Here is a 13019-nt window from a genome sequence, read left to right as displayed (position 1 = left end):
TGTATCTGAACATAATAAAGGACATATATGACAAGTCCACAGCTGATATCATACTGAATAGTGAAAAGTTGAAAGCTTTTCTGAGATTAGGAATAAGATAAGGGTGCTATATTAGTCTGTTTTCACAAGGCTATAAAGAACTGCCCGAAACTGGGTGATTTATAAAGGAAAAAGTTTTAATTGAATCACAGTTCAGCATGGCTGGGGAGACCTCAGGAAGCTTACAACCATGGCAGAAGGCCAAGGGGAAGCAAGGCACCTTCTTCACAAGGCAGCAGGAAGAAGAAGTGCTAACCAAAGGGGGAAGAGCCCCTTATAAAACTATCAGAGCTCATGAGAACTCACTCACTATCACAAGAACAGCATCAGGGAAACTGGCCTCCATGATTCAATTACCTTCATCTGGTTTCCTCTGACATTTGGGGATTATGGGGATGATGAGGGTTACAGCTGAAGATGAGATTTGGGTGGGGACATAAAGCCTAACATTATCAGGTGCCCAGTCTTACCACTCCCAATCAACATAGTACTATGAGTCCTAGCCATAGTACTGTGGCTAGCCATTAGGCAAGAAAAAGAAATAACATTCATCTGAATTGGAAAGGAAGAAGGTAAATTGTCTCTGTTTGCAGATGACATGATCTTACATGAAGGAAACCCTAAACTCCATCTAAAGTGCTATTAGAAGCTAATAAAGAAATTCAATAAAGTCACAGGATATGAAATCAACATATGAAAATCAGTTGTGCATCTATATTAACAACAAATTATCCAAAAAAGAACAAAGTACCCAAAGGATTATAAATCACGCTACTATAAAGACACATGTACATGTATGTTTACTGCGGCACTATTCACAATAGCAAAGAATTGGAACCAACCCAAATGTCCATCAATAACAGGCTGGATAAAGAAAATGTGGCACATATACACCATGGAATACTATGCAGTCAGAAAAAAGATGAGTTTATGTCCTTTGCAGGGACATGGATGAAGCTGGAAACCATCATTCTCAGCAAAATATCACAAGGACAGAAAACCAAACACTGTATGTTCTCACTCATAAGTGGGAGCTGAACAATGAGAACACATGGACACAGGGAGGGGAACATTACCCACTGGGGTCTGTTGTGGGGGTGTGGGGCTGGGGGAGGGATAGCTTTAGGAGAAATACCTAATGTAAATGATGAGTTGATGGGTGCAGCAAACCAACATGGCCCATGTATACCTATGTAACAAACCTGCACATTGTGTACATGTACCTTAGAACTCAAAGTATAATAATAATAAGAAACCAAAGCAATAGCATCAAAAATAATGAAATATATACGAATAAATTTAACCAAGGAGGTGAAAGATCTGTACACTGAAAACTATAAGACATTGAAGAAAGAAATGGAAGAAGACACAAATAAATGGAAAGATTTTCTGTGTTCATGAATTGGAAGAACTAATATTGTTAAAATGTCCACATTACCCAAAATGATCTACAGAGTCAATGCAGTCACTCAACAGTTCAATGGCAATTTTTTAGAAAATGTAGAAAAAATGGCCAGGTGTTGTGGCTTATGCCTGTAATCCCAGCACTTTGGGAGGCTGAGGTGGGCAGATTACCTGAGGTCAGGAGTTTGAGACCAGCCTGGCCAACATAGCAAAACCCCATCTCTACTAAGAAATACAAAAAAAAAAAAAAAAATTAGCTGGGCATGGTGGTGTGCACCTGTAATTTCAGCTACTCAGGAGGCTGAGGCAGGAGAATCACTTGAACCCTGGAGACAGAGGTTGCAGTGAGCTGAGATTGCACCATTGCACTCCAACTTGAGCGAAAAGAGGGAAATTCCGCCCCAAAAAAACAAAGAAAAAAAGAAAGAAAATGTAGATAAAACAGTTCTAAAAAAAAGAATAAGAATTGTAATAATTAAAATTCAAATGAAATCACAAATGACCCAAAATATCCAAAGCAATCTTAAGAAAGAAGGACAAAGCCAGAAGCATCATGGGTCCTGATTTCAAACAATATTACAAAGCCATGGTAATCAAAACAGTGTGGTAGTGCTATAAAAACAGACATATAGACCAATGAAACAGAACAGCCCAGAAATAAACCCACAAATATATGGCCAACTAATCTTTGACTAGGCCATTAAAACTACACAGTGGGGAACAAATAGTCTTTTCAATAAACTGTATTGGGGAAACTAGATATCCACATGCAAAAGAATGATTTTGGATGTTTATTTTATTCCATACACAAAAATCAACTGAAAATGGATTCAAGACTGAAATGTATGATCTGAAACCATAAAGCTTCTAAAATAAATATAAAGAAAAGTCTCCTTGCCATCAGTCTTGGTGATGATTTTTGGGGTATGACACCCAAAGCACAGGCAATGAAAGCAAAAACAAAGACATGTAACTGCAGAAAACTAAAAACTTCTACAGCAGAGGATACAATCAACAAAATAAAAAGGCAAGTTGTGATATGGGATAATATATTGGCAAACCATATATATGATCAAGAGTTAATATTCAAAATATATAAGGAATTCATACAACTCGATAGCAAGAAAACACAAAATAAGTCAGTTTCAAAGTGGACAAAGGACTTAAACATATCTAAAAAACAGAATGTTTCTGAAAAGAGACATACAAATGGCCAACAGGTATATTAAAAAGTGTTCAACATCATTAATCATCAGGGAAATACAAATCAAAACCACAGTGAGACATGACCTCATACCTATTAGGATGGCTATTATATAAAAGACAAAAGATAACACATGTTGGTGAGGAAACAGAGAAAAAGAAACCCTTCTACACTTTTGGTGGGAATGTAAATAGGCATAGCTGCTATGGAAAACAGCATAGAGCACAGAGATTCTTCAAAAAATGAAAATAGTACTACAATATGACCCAGCAATCCCACTTCTAGCTATATATTTTAAAAGGTGATATCAGTATCTCAAGGAGATATCTGCATCTGCATGTTCATAGCAGCATCATTTACAACAGTCAAGATAAATAAATGGCCTAAGTATCCATCAGTGAATGAATGGATAAAGTAAATATGGTATACACACATACACAGACACACAGACACACACACACACACACACACAAACACAGAAAGAGAGGGAGAGAGGGAGATAGAGGAATATTATTCAGCCGTAAAAGAGAAGGAAATCCTGCTATTTGCAACGACATGGATGAGCCTGAAGGGCATTGTGCTAGGTGAGATAAGCCACACACAGAAAAACAAATACAGTATGATCTCACTCACGTGTGGAATCTAAAAAGTTGAACTCATAGAAGCAGAGAGTAGAATGGTGGAATGAATGGTGGTTGCCAGGAATTGGGGTAAACGAGAGGTTTGGGTCAAAGGGTACACAGTTTCAGTTATAAGATGAATAAGGATCTTCTAGGGATCTAATGTACAGAATAGTGACTATAGTTAATAATATTGTATTGTTTACTTGGAATTTTCCAAACACAGATCTTAAATGTCCTCCATGCGTAAACAAACACGCACACACAAAGTGATAACTATGTGAGGTGATACACATATTAATTAATTTGGTTGTGGTAATTATTTCACAATGTATATGTATATTAAATCATCACGCATATCTAGAATATATACAATTTTTACTTGTCAATTATATCTCTATAAATCTAGAAAAAATAGAAATCTTAACTCCAGGACTAGATATGTTCTTTCCTGATCCTACAGGTGGTCACCTAGAGCTCACCCTCTCATGTCTGGCCTCCCTAAGGACCATTTTCCTATACTATTCGTATTCCATATCAATTTATCCTTTTTTTAGGGTGTACAGTGAAATTTAGAACTTAATCATTTGCTCTGTTATGCTTCTTTGTAATATATGTAAGTCTTGTCTTGAGCATAAACTCTTCAGGCTGGAATTATATCCTATATCTGGTATTCTGTTTAGTAAGAGTTTAAGGTCTAGGTATCAGTAAGCTTTCAGTAAACACTTGCTGAGTGATTGATTCTGAGGCTCTAAGGCACCACTAGTGGAAGAAACTACTGGAGAGATTTGCATAAGGCCCAGTCACTCCTACTGAAGATTTCTCATTAGCAAAAGTGCAGTCAATGACCCAGAGCTCCACTTGTGAGAATATTGCTGCAGGGCTCACAACAGAAGAGGCATAGCCCTTGCAATGTGTGATGAAGAATGACTCAGTCTAGTTCTCTTGACTGTTGCTGTGAAGATTACATTTACAGTAAAAATAGGGGCATATTTTAATACTACTTTGTAGAATAAAAAGTTGTGAGAGGTTTTTTTTCCTTTTATTATTCAAGGCTAGGATAATGTCAAAGAATATTTATGGACTTTGATACATATACAGAAAAGAAGTATTGGTGCTTTTAAAGCAGTTGGAGAAAAATATAATGAAAAATCATTACATTTAAAACAAAATAATGGAGTTAAATTAAAAGAATAAGAACAGATTTTACAATAACACTCCCAGTGGAAAGTAAGAGTTTAAAAGTAACAATTCTGTAATGTAATTTTTATTTGTTTAAATTGTTTAAAAACTGAAGTCACAAAGAAATGCTTGAAAGCCAAATAAAATTAGTCAGAGAAAAGAGTAAAAGTGGATCTTAGAAAAAATAATTTTTGACAAGATTGTTTGAAAGATTATGACTAGACATGTTCTTGCCTGATCCCACAAGCTGTGACCCAGAGTTCACCCTTTGATATGTACTATTCTCCTGTACCATTCAAGTCCTGTAAGGATTTCTCCTTTTCTCAGTTCATTTCTCAGATATTTATGTTTTTTAACTTAATAACTATTTTATTGGCAACATTTTCCTCGTTGTGACTTCTGAAGAAAAAAGCGGCAGTTTTAAAATAAAATGTAACCTTAATTTCATTCATTCATTCAGATATTCAACATTAAGATATTTGCTAGGCGTTATGCAAAAGAATTTTCAATAATGTGGAAGTGAAAGAAGACTATTTACTGCCTGAAAAGTGCTAGAAATGGCCACTGCAAAGTGTGATGAGAACTACAATAAAGACTCAAAGTCCTTTGGGAATTCATTTATTTAGTTTTTTTTAAACAATTTCACAGAAATTTTATTTACCTGTATCCTTTATGATAAATTTCTTTTGTTTGAAGAATTTATGAATACCTTGTAAGCTATAGAGACAGGTTAGTTATATTTAAGACAAAAATGGTCCAATTGCTAAAATCTGGCTTACTTATAAGTAATTGCCATTCTTTGTTCCTTTGGGAGGAAGGTGTTTCTTGTCCCTTTTTTTTGCAGAGATCCAGAAAAGGCCTCAAAGAGATACTGGCATTTGAACTGTTACTTAAGAATAGGTAGCACTTAGACAGGACTAGCAGACAGCATCCTAGAATCACAGGAACAGAAAAGCCAACGTGTTAGAAAGTGTGTGTGTACATGTAGGGAAACCGTGGGTGTCTTAAAAGGAAGTTGAGATGCACACTGTGATGGTCTTGAAAGCCAGTGAAGATAACAGGGAAATATTGAAAGATTTTCATAAGGAATTTATATAATTAGACTTCTATTTCAGAAAGATTAATATGATAGTGATGTAGAATAATCGGAGGGAGAAGAGACTTTGAGTAGACAAATCAGTTAAGGGATCATATCAGTCAGGACAGGCTAGGATGCTGTGTAACTGCAGACTCCAAAGTCTCTGTGGATTAAACTAACAAAGATAGCAAGGACGTGTATTTCTTGCTCCTGCTCCGTGTACATTTTGGGCCCATGTGTGAAGGCTGGGGGGAACTGATCTATATATTCTACACTCAGGCATCCATCTGGAAGATCATCTGTCTCTATAGCATGGCGAATTATGCACTGGCTTGTAAAACCCATACTCAATCTAAGAGTAAAGCATGTCAGTTCTGTTCACATTTCATTGACTGTGCCTATGCCTAATTTCAGAGGTGAGCAAATGTAATCCTACTATATGCCCAAAAGGAGAATAACTGGAATATCTATGAATATTTCAGTCACCTCAAGAGGCGGTTGCAATAGTTCAGTCAATGAGGGTGTAAGCAGTAGGAATGAAAAGAAATAGGAAAATATAAGAAATACTTTAGAAATAGAGGCCACGGCAACCAGCACACCCGGGCACTTCCCTTGTGGCAGTCGCGCCTAGCAAACGCAGTGCCGCCGTGCACGCCAGAGTGGCTGTAGCTGCCGGGCGCAGCGTCGCCCTGTGCTGGCTGTGGGTTGCTGATGGAGACCCCGCTACCGGCCGGCCCTGCAGGGCTGCGGGCGCCACGGCGCCCCGTGCTCCGCAACGCTGCGGCTGGCAGCATGGGATAACGCCGCCGTGCGCAGAGATCGCCTCCGCAGGATGAGGGAGTGGTGGGTCCAGGTGGGGCTGTGGGCCGTGCTCCTGCTTGCTGCGTACCTGCACATCCCACACACTCAGCTGCCACCTGATCTTCACTCATGGAAATCTTCAGGCAAGTTTTTCACTTACAAGAGGCTGCGTATCTTCTACCAAGACTCTGTGGGTGTGGTTGGAAGTCAGGAGACAGTTGTGGTTTTACACGTTTTCCAACATCCAGCTACGATTGGTACAAGAGTTGGGATGGTCTGACCTTGAGGTTTCATCGGGTGATTGCCCTTGATTTCTTAGGCGTTGGCTTCAGTGACAAACCGAGACCACATCATTATTCCGTATTTGAGCAGGTCAGCATCGTGGAAGCGCTTTTGCGGCATCTGGGGCTCCAGAATCGCAGGATCAAGTCTCATGACTATGGAGATAATTGTCGCTCAGGAGTTTCTCTACAGGTACAAGCAGAATCGATCTGGTCGGCATACCATAAAGAGTCTGACTGCCAAATGGAGGTATCTTTCCTGAGACTCACCGTCCACTCCTTCTCCAAAAGCTACTCAAAGATGGAGGTGTGCTATCACCCATTCTCACACGACTGATGAACTTTGTATTCTCTCGAGGTCTCACCCCAGTCTTTGGGCAGTATACTTGGCCCTGTGAGAGTGAGCTGTGGGACATGTGGGCAGGGATCCGCATCAATGACGGGAACCTAGCCATTGACGGTCTCTTACAGTACATCAATCAGAGAAAGAAGCTCAGAAGGCGCTGGGTGGGAGCTCTTGCCTCTGTAACTATCCCCATTCATTTTATCTACTGGCCACTGGAACCTGTAAATCCCTATCCAGAGTTTTTGGAGCTGTACGGGAAAACGCTGCTGTGGTCCACAGTGTGGATTCTGGATGACCACATTAGCCACTATCCACAGCTAGAGGATGCCATTGGCTTCTTGAATGCATATATGGGCTTCATCCAACTCCTTCTGCTCCTTCTGAGCTGGAATGAGTAGCTTCCCTGTATTACCTCCTCTACTCCCTTATCTGTTGTGTATTCCACTTAGGAAGAAATGCCCAAAAGAGGTCCTGGCCATCAAACACTATTCTCTCACAAAGTCCACTTTACACAAATTGGTGAACAGTGTATAGGAAGAAGCCAGCAGGAGCTCTGACTAAGGTTGACCTAATAGTCCACCTCCCATTACTTTGACAACTGATCAAATGTATGGACTTGGCTTTGTTTTTGTGTTATTAGAAAATTCTGATGAGCATTACTATTCACTGATTCAGAAAGACGCTGTTTTGCATAAAAGACTTTTTAACACTTTGGACTTCTCTGAAATACTTAGAAGTGCTCATTTCTGGCCCAGCCCCAATAGGAATTCTATCGTAAGAATAAGGAGAAGGGGATCTCCTTCCCTCTCCTGGAATGGCTTTATGGGCACATGCTTTTTAATGTTCTTTAAGCAACATAGAGCTAAGTCCTCTTTGTCATACCTTTGGATTTAGTTTCATCAGCTGTTTTTATTTATAAACATTTTGTTGAAATAGATATTGGTTTAAATAATATAGTATTCTAAGTATGATTTAAGACTATGATTAACCTACACATTATGTATATATTCTAAAGATACTAAACCAGCATACCCTTACTCTAACAGTGTAGTGAACCTAATTAAACATGTTTGATTTCTGAATAAATTAAACTAAATCCAAACTATCTCCTAAAATCACAGGACATTAAGGACCAATAGCATCTGTGCCAGAGATTTACTGTTATTAGATGGGGAGATCAATTCTAACAGCAAATAACAGTCTGAGACTCCTCATACCTCTGTGCTTAGAAGCATGTCTCTCTTGAGCTACCGTAGAGGAGAAGGAATTGTTGTGTAGTCCAAGTCACTATGCTGAATGTACATTGATTCCTTTATGATGACTGCTTAACTCCCCATTGCCTGTCCCAGAGAGGCTTTCCAATGTAGCTCAGTATTTCCTGTACTTTACAGAGAGGAAAGTTCCAGAAACTTTACGGACAAATTCTGAAAGACCTATGAGCAAATGGTGCTGTTTACTTTTTTTAAAGCCACATTTCATTGTCTTAGTCAAAGCAGGATTATTAAGTGATTATTTAAAATTCATTTTTTAAAATTAGCAACTTCAAGTATAACAACTTTGAAACTGGAATAAGTGTTTATTTTCTATTAATAAAAATTAATTGTGACAAAAAACGAAATAGAATCAAGACCTTGCTCATTGATATAATAACGGGAAGAAAGATAGGGATCTAGTAGGAATCTAATGGTTTATACCTGGGAGACTGATGGGACCCTCAGCAGAAATTTGGAAATAGGAGGAAAATAACTTGATGGAGTTGGGTGAGGACTGTGGAAAGAATGGGATACTTCAGAGGGAGAATGTTTAGCTGTTAAGTTTAAGCCATGTTAAGCTGTAAGTTCTGGAAGGAATATGCGAGTAAGGATATCCAAAGGAGATAGAAAGTTAGAGACGGAGCTTACTCACAGAAGAGGTCACTAACATAGAAGTAATATTTAAATCTGTGTGCCTAGATGAGACTGAAAAATTTCTTGAAGTCCATTTAATAGGTCAAAACCAGTATTTAAAAAAGAATATAAAATAGAAATATTGGAGTACACTGAATGTAAAATGTCTAAGTATTTAAGACATCTCATGACATTTTTATTATGTGTGTATGTGTTAGAAAGAGAGAGATTCTCCAATTTAAGTGCATTTCTTATCAAGAAAAGAGTTTGAAGGCCACTGTTCTAGAGGAATGAGAAGAGAGGAGGGAGAGTGGTATGTTGACCAGGAAATGCTTTAGTCATGTTATCAGTTAAAGACAAATATCAGCCATGGATACCATTTCACATTTCATTTCAGTAGCCATCGATCATTCTCAGTCCTTTAGAATCCACCAGATCTCTATGTTCTGCAGCTCTCAGCTTCACTATTTTGTGCTTGCTCGATGGTTTATACCCAAAACTATACCTTAGAGGATGAATGTATTCAAACTGGATGTCAACCTTAATAAGATTCAGCATACACCTACTTTATTCTCTTTTTCATCTTTGTTAGCAGAGCTGAAGTGTACTGGAATTTGTTTCACAATCTTACCAATAATACTACAACATTATATCTGGTGAATACTAAAACATCTTTTCAACTCTGAGCTTTAACACTACATTAGATATTCCTAATTGGAAAAGTGGTCTTTATTTCAAAAGGACTGAGGAGAAAGGTCGGATTTCCTGAATTTATCTCAGAAGGAGGATTACCAATATTAAAAAGGAGCATAAATATTCAAAATATGGTCTATGGTGTCTTCCATTAACCAAGACATAATATTAGTATTAAATAATAGTTAGCTATGGAATATTTAACTGTTATTCTGGATTTTTATATGTTGCCAAAGAAACAGAAGATTTGAGCTGTCAGCAGTTTGAGAGCCTACTAAAGCATTAGAGTTTTAAAAGTTTTCTTTCCAACTCTTCATCTTGGGTTCACTTTAAATATTGAGAACAAATCAGATTATTATTAAAGAATTATACATATCTGAGTTACCTCTGGGGATTATAAATTTGGGATGTGATATATTCTGATCCTTGGAGCGATAAAATGACCATATCTAAAGAACAGAGACCTAAACGAGAGGAGTTGGTGTTCATACTCTAACCTCTAATGCCACCATGACCAAAGAGTTTTTTTAAAAGAAGGTAAGAACAGACTCAAAACTAAGAAAACTGAGAGTTGTGGAAAAATGCAATTTCACCTTTGAAAGCCAACACTCTACCTCCCCATGTAGGTGATAAAAAGAAAAAGAAAAAAGGCACACAATTTTCAAATAGAATGGAAAATTTTAGGCAAAGAAATATTGAAATGTTAGAAGTACTGTGTAGAAATCCTAGATCTGGTGAAATATTCTCATGAATATTTCATGAGAATAGAATGGCTCATTGGTGAAGGACCAATGGAGAGTCCCAGTCCAGTGGAGACAGAACCACAAAGAACGTGGCAGAGAAGAGAATAAAATGGCCTATTCAGTTTAGGCCCAGGAAGTTTCCCTGCTCTGTTTCTCATAGCAAGACTGAGACATTGTTGAACATGCAGAACAAGATATGCATTAAGATAGCATTTATGTGAAAAACAAAATGAATCAAAGAATAAACCATATATTGCTATGTGAGAATTTGTGTCTATGTAAATGCAGAACTAAAGAATAAAGACATTGGTTTTCTCTGTATAGAACACTGTGAGTGAGGATGTTAATTTTGAATTATTTTAAAGTATCGTAAAATACACATAACATAAAATTCATCATTGTAACCATTTTTAAGTGTACAGTTCAGTAGTATTAGTACCTTCATATTGTTGTACAAGCATCAACACCATTCACATCCAGAATGCTTTTCATCTTGCAAAACTGAAACTCAGTACTCATTAAATAATAACTCCCTATTCCTCTCTCCCTGCAGCCGCTAGTAATCACCATTATACTTTCTGTCTGTATGATTCTGACTACTCTAGTTAAGTAGAATCATAACAGTATTTGTCTTTTTGTGACTGGTATATTTCACTTAGCAGAATGTCCTCAAGGTCCATTCATATGGTAGCATGTGTCATAATTTCCTCTCTTTTACAGACGGAATAATATTCCATCGTATACATGCACAACATTTTATTTACCTATTCGTCTGTCAACAGCCAGGTTTCTCCCACCTTTTGGCCATTGTAAATAATGCTACTATGGCAGAGATGTATAAACATCTTTTCAGGACCCTGCTTTTAATTATTTGGGGCATATTCCCAGAAGTGGAATTGTTGGATCCTGTTGTAATTCTATTTGTAATGTTTTGAGGACCCTCCATACTGTTTTTCATGGTTGTCACACCATTTTATATTCCCATCAACAATGCATAAGGCTTCTAATTCCTTCACATCCTCACCAATTTCTACCTTCCATTTTTAAAATTATGGCAGCCATCCTAATGGGTATAAAGCTTCCTTTGAATTTTTTACAACCGAAATATATTCACATACTATTTTTTAAACACTTAAAATATCTCAACAATATGGTGTGAAACTTAAGCATGTATATTCTGTAAAAGGCTTGTTGATGTTATTTCTGGTTAAATAATTCTCTTCTCTAAAAGAAGATGTAATCGTGTAAAGAATAATTGCAACATGATTGATGAGAAGGGGTGGTTGGCCTACAGTGGAGTCAAACAGAGCATCCACATGCTGGGAAATAACCCCTCTGCATGAGCGGAACCTACAAATCCAGCGGGGAAGATGAGGGGGCACCCTAGCTACCTGTACATTGAGCTCTTACTAATATCTAAGAGGGGAGTATAAATTTTTCATATGAGGGATTAAGAAGGATGTTAAAAAAGCTTTAGTTTATTATATAGGGGATTTTTTTTCCTGGGATATATTTCCTTGAATTATTAACTGATAATTTAATTGATACTCAAAACAATCAAAATGGTGTGTTGTTTCCTTTACTCTAAAAACTTAACTGGAAAACTTGTCCTCCTCCTCCTCCTTCTCTTCCTCTTTCTCCTTTATGAGCAGTTCAATGGTATTAGAATTGAACACTAATAAATGTTTAAATAGGAATGATTTTGGATGGAAAAGAGTTTTATGTTGTCAGTAGTCAGTAGTTCTGGTAAGGACAAATATAACACCATGTTAATGGAAAGACTTGGGTAATAGCTATGTATACATACATCACACATAAATACATATATATGTGTGTGTGTGTATATATATACGAAAAGAAGCTTGTAAAAACTATAACAGGGATAAAAAATCAAATTAAGGGAGTAGCTAGAATCTTTGAGAGCATAGTATGATTTTAATAGATTTTGGAGGATATTTTCTTCTGCCATTATATGTAAGCAGAGATAGCAGCTCTCAAAAAATATTCTTGTGTTCCCTACACTTCTCAGCCCCTTGCAGTTAAGAGGGGTATCTGACTATTCTTAGATTGTAAAAATGTGGCGCGGAGTCATGACTATGACTTTCTAGCTGAAGCACTGAAGACCTAGGTGCCAGCTCCCCACTCCTCTCTTCCTCTGCCATAGCAACCATAAAAGCCATTTCCTGAGTTGGAAACATCACAAGCGGAGGACAACTGGGACCCTGAGTCACCAGATGGACCTGTATTTGTCATTGCATCATTGAGAAATAAACCTCTGTAATGCTAAGCTTTTAAGATTTGGGGGTTTATTCATTCCTGCAGCATGGCTTAGCATCGATCAGACTACTACAGCAGATTAGTGATTGAGTAATTGTGTTCTTATAGGAATTAGCAGTGATATTGAGAACAGTGGGAAAAAAATTATTATTCCTCTGATCATTCTACTATCTATATCTTCATCCTTTCTGTATTAAATATATTGGATATATTTTCACCTTTTAAAATAGTTACATTTGTTTCCTAATTTAGTTATCTTAGTTTTCTAGGACTGCCATAATAAATGACCACAAACTAGGTGGCTTAAAGCAACAGACATTCGTTTCACAGTTCAGGAGGCTGTAAGTCTGAAACCAAAATGTCAGCCTAGTTGGTTCCTTCTAGACACAGTAATAAAAAATGTCCATGCTTCTTTCCTTGGCATTGCTTGGCTTGTGGATGCACCACTCCCATCTCTGCCGCCAT

General features: G+C 37.5%; 1 protein-coding gene and 1 pseudogene across 3 annotated transcripts in view; one reads left to right on the top strand and one right to left on the bottom strand.

The window, feature by feature from the left end:
• The window catches only part of LAMA2 (laminin subunit alpha 2), a 652245-nt gene that overhangs the window by 605943 nt on the left and 33283 nt on the right, over positions 1 to 13019 (bottom strand). The gene's annotated exons all lie outside the window — the stretch shown is intronic.
• On the top strand, positions 6342 to 7353 carry LOC100458174 (mesoderm-specific transcript homolog protein-like; annotated as a pseudogene).

This window comes from Pongo abelii, chromosome 5 (genome assembly GCF_028885655.2).
Source record: "Pongo abelii isolate AG06213 chromosome 5, NHGRI_mPonAbe1-v2.0_pri, whole genome shotgun sequence".
Taxonomy (NCBI): domain Eukaryota; kingdom Metazoa; phylum Chordata; class Mammalia; order Primates; family Hominidae; genus Pongo; species Pongo abelii.
Note: the sequence above shows the minus strand (reverse complement) of the source record. Positions and strands in the feature narration are given on the sequence as shown.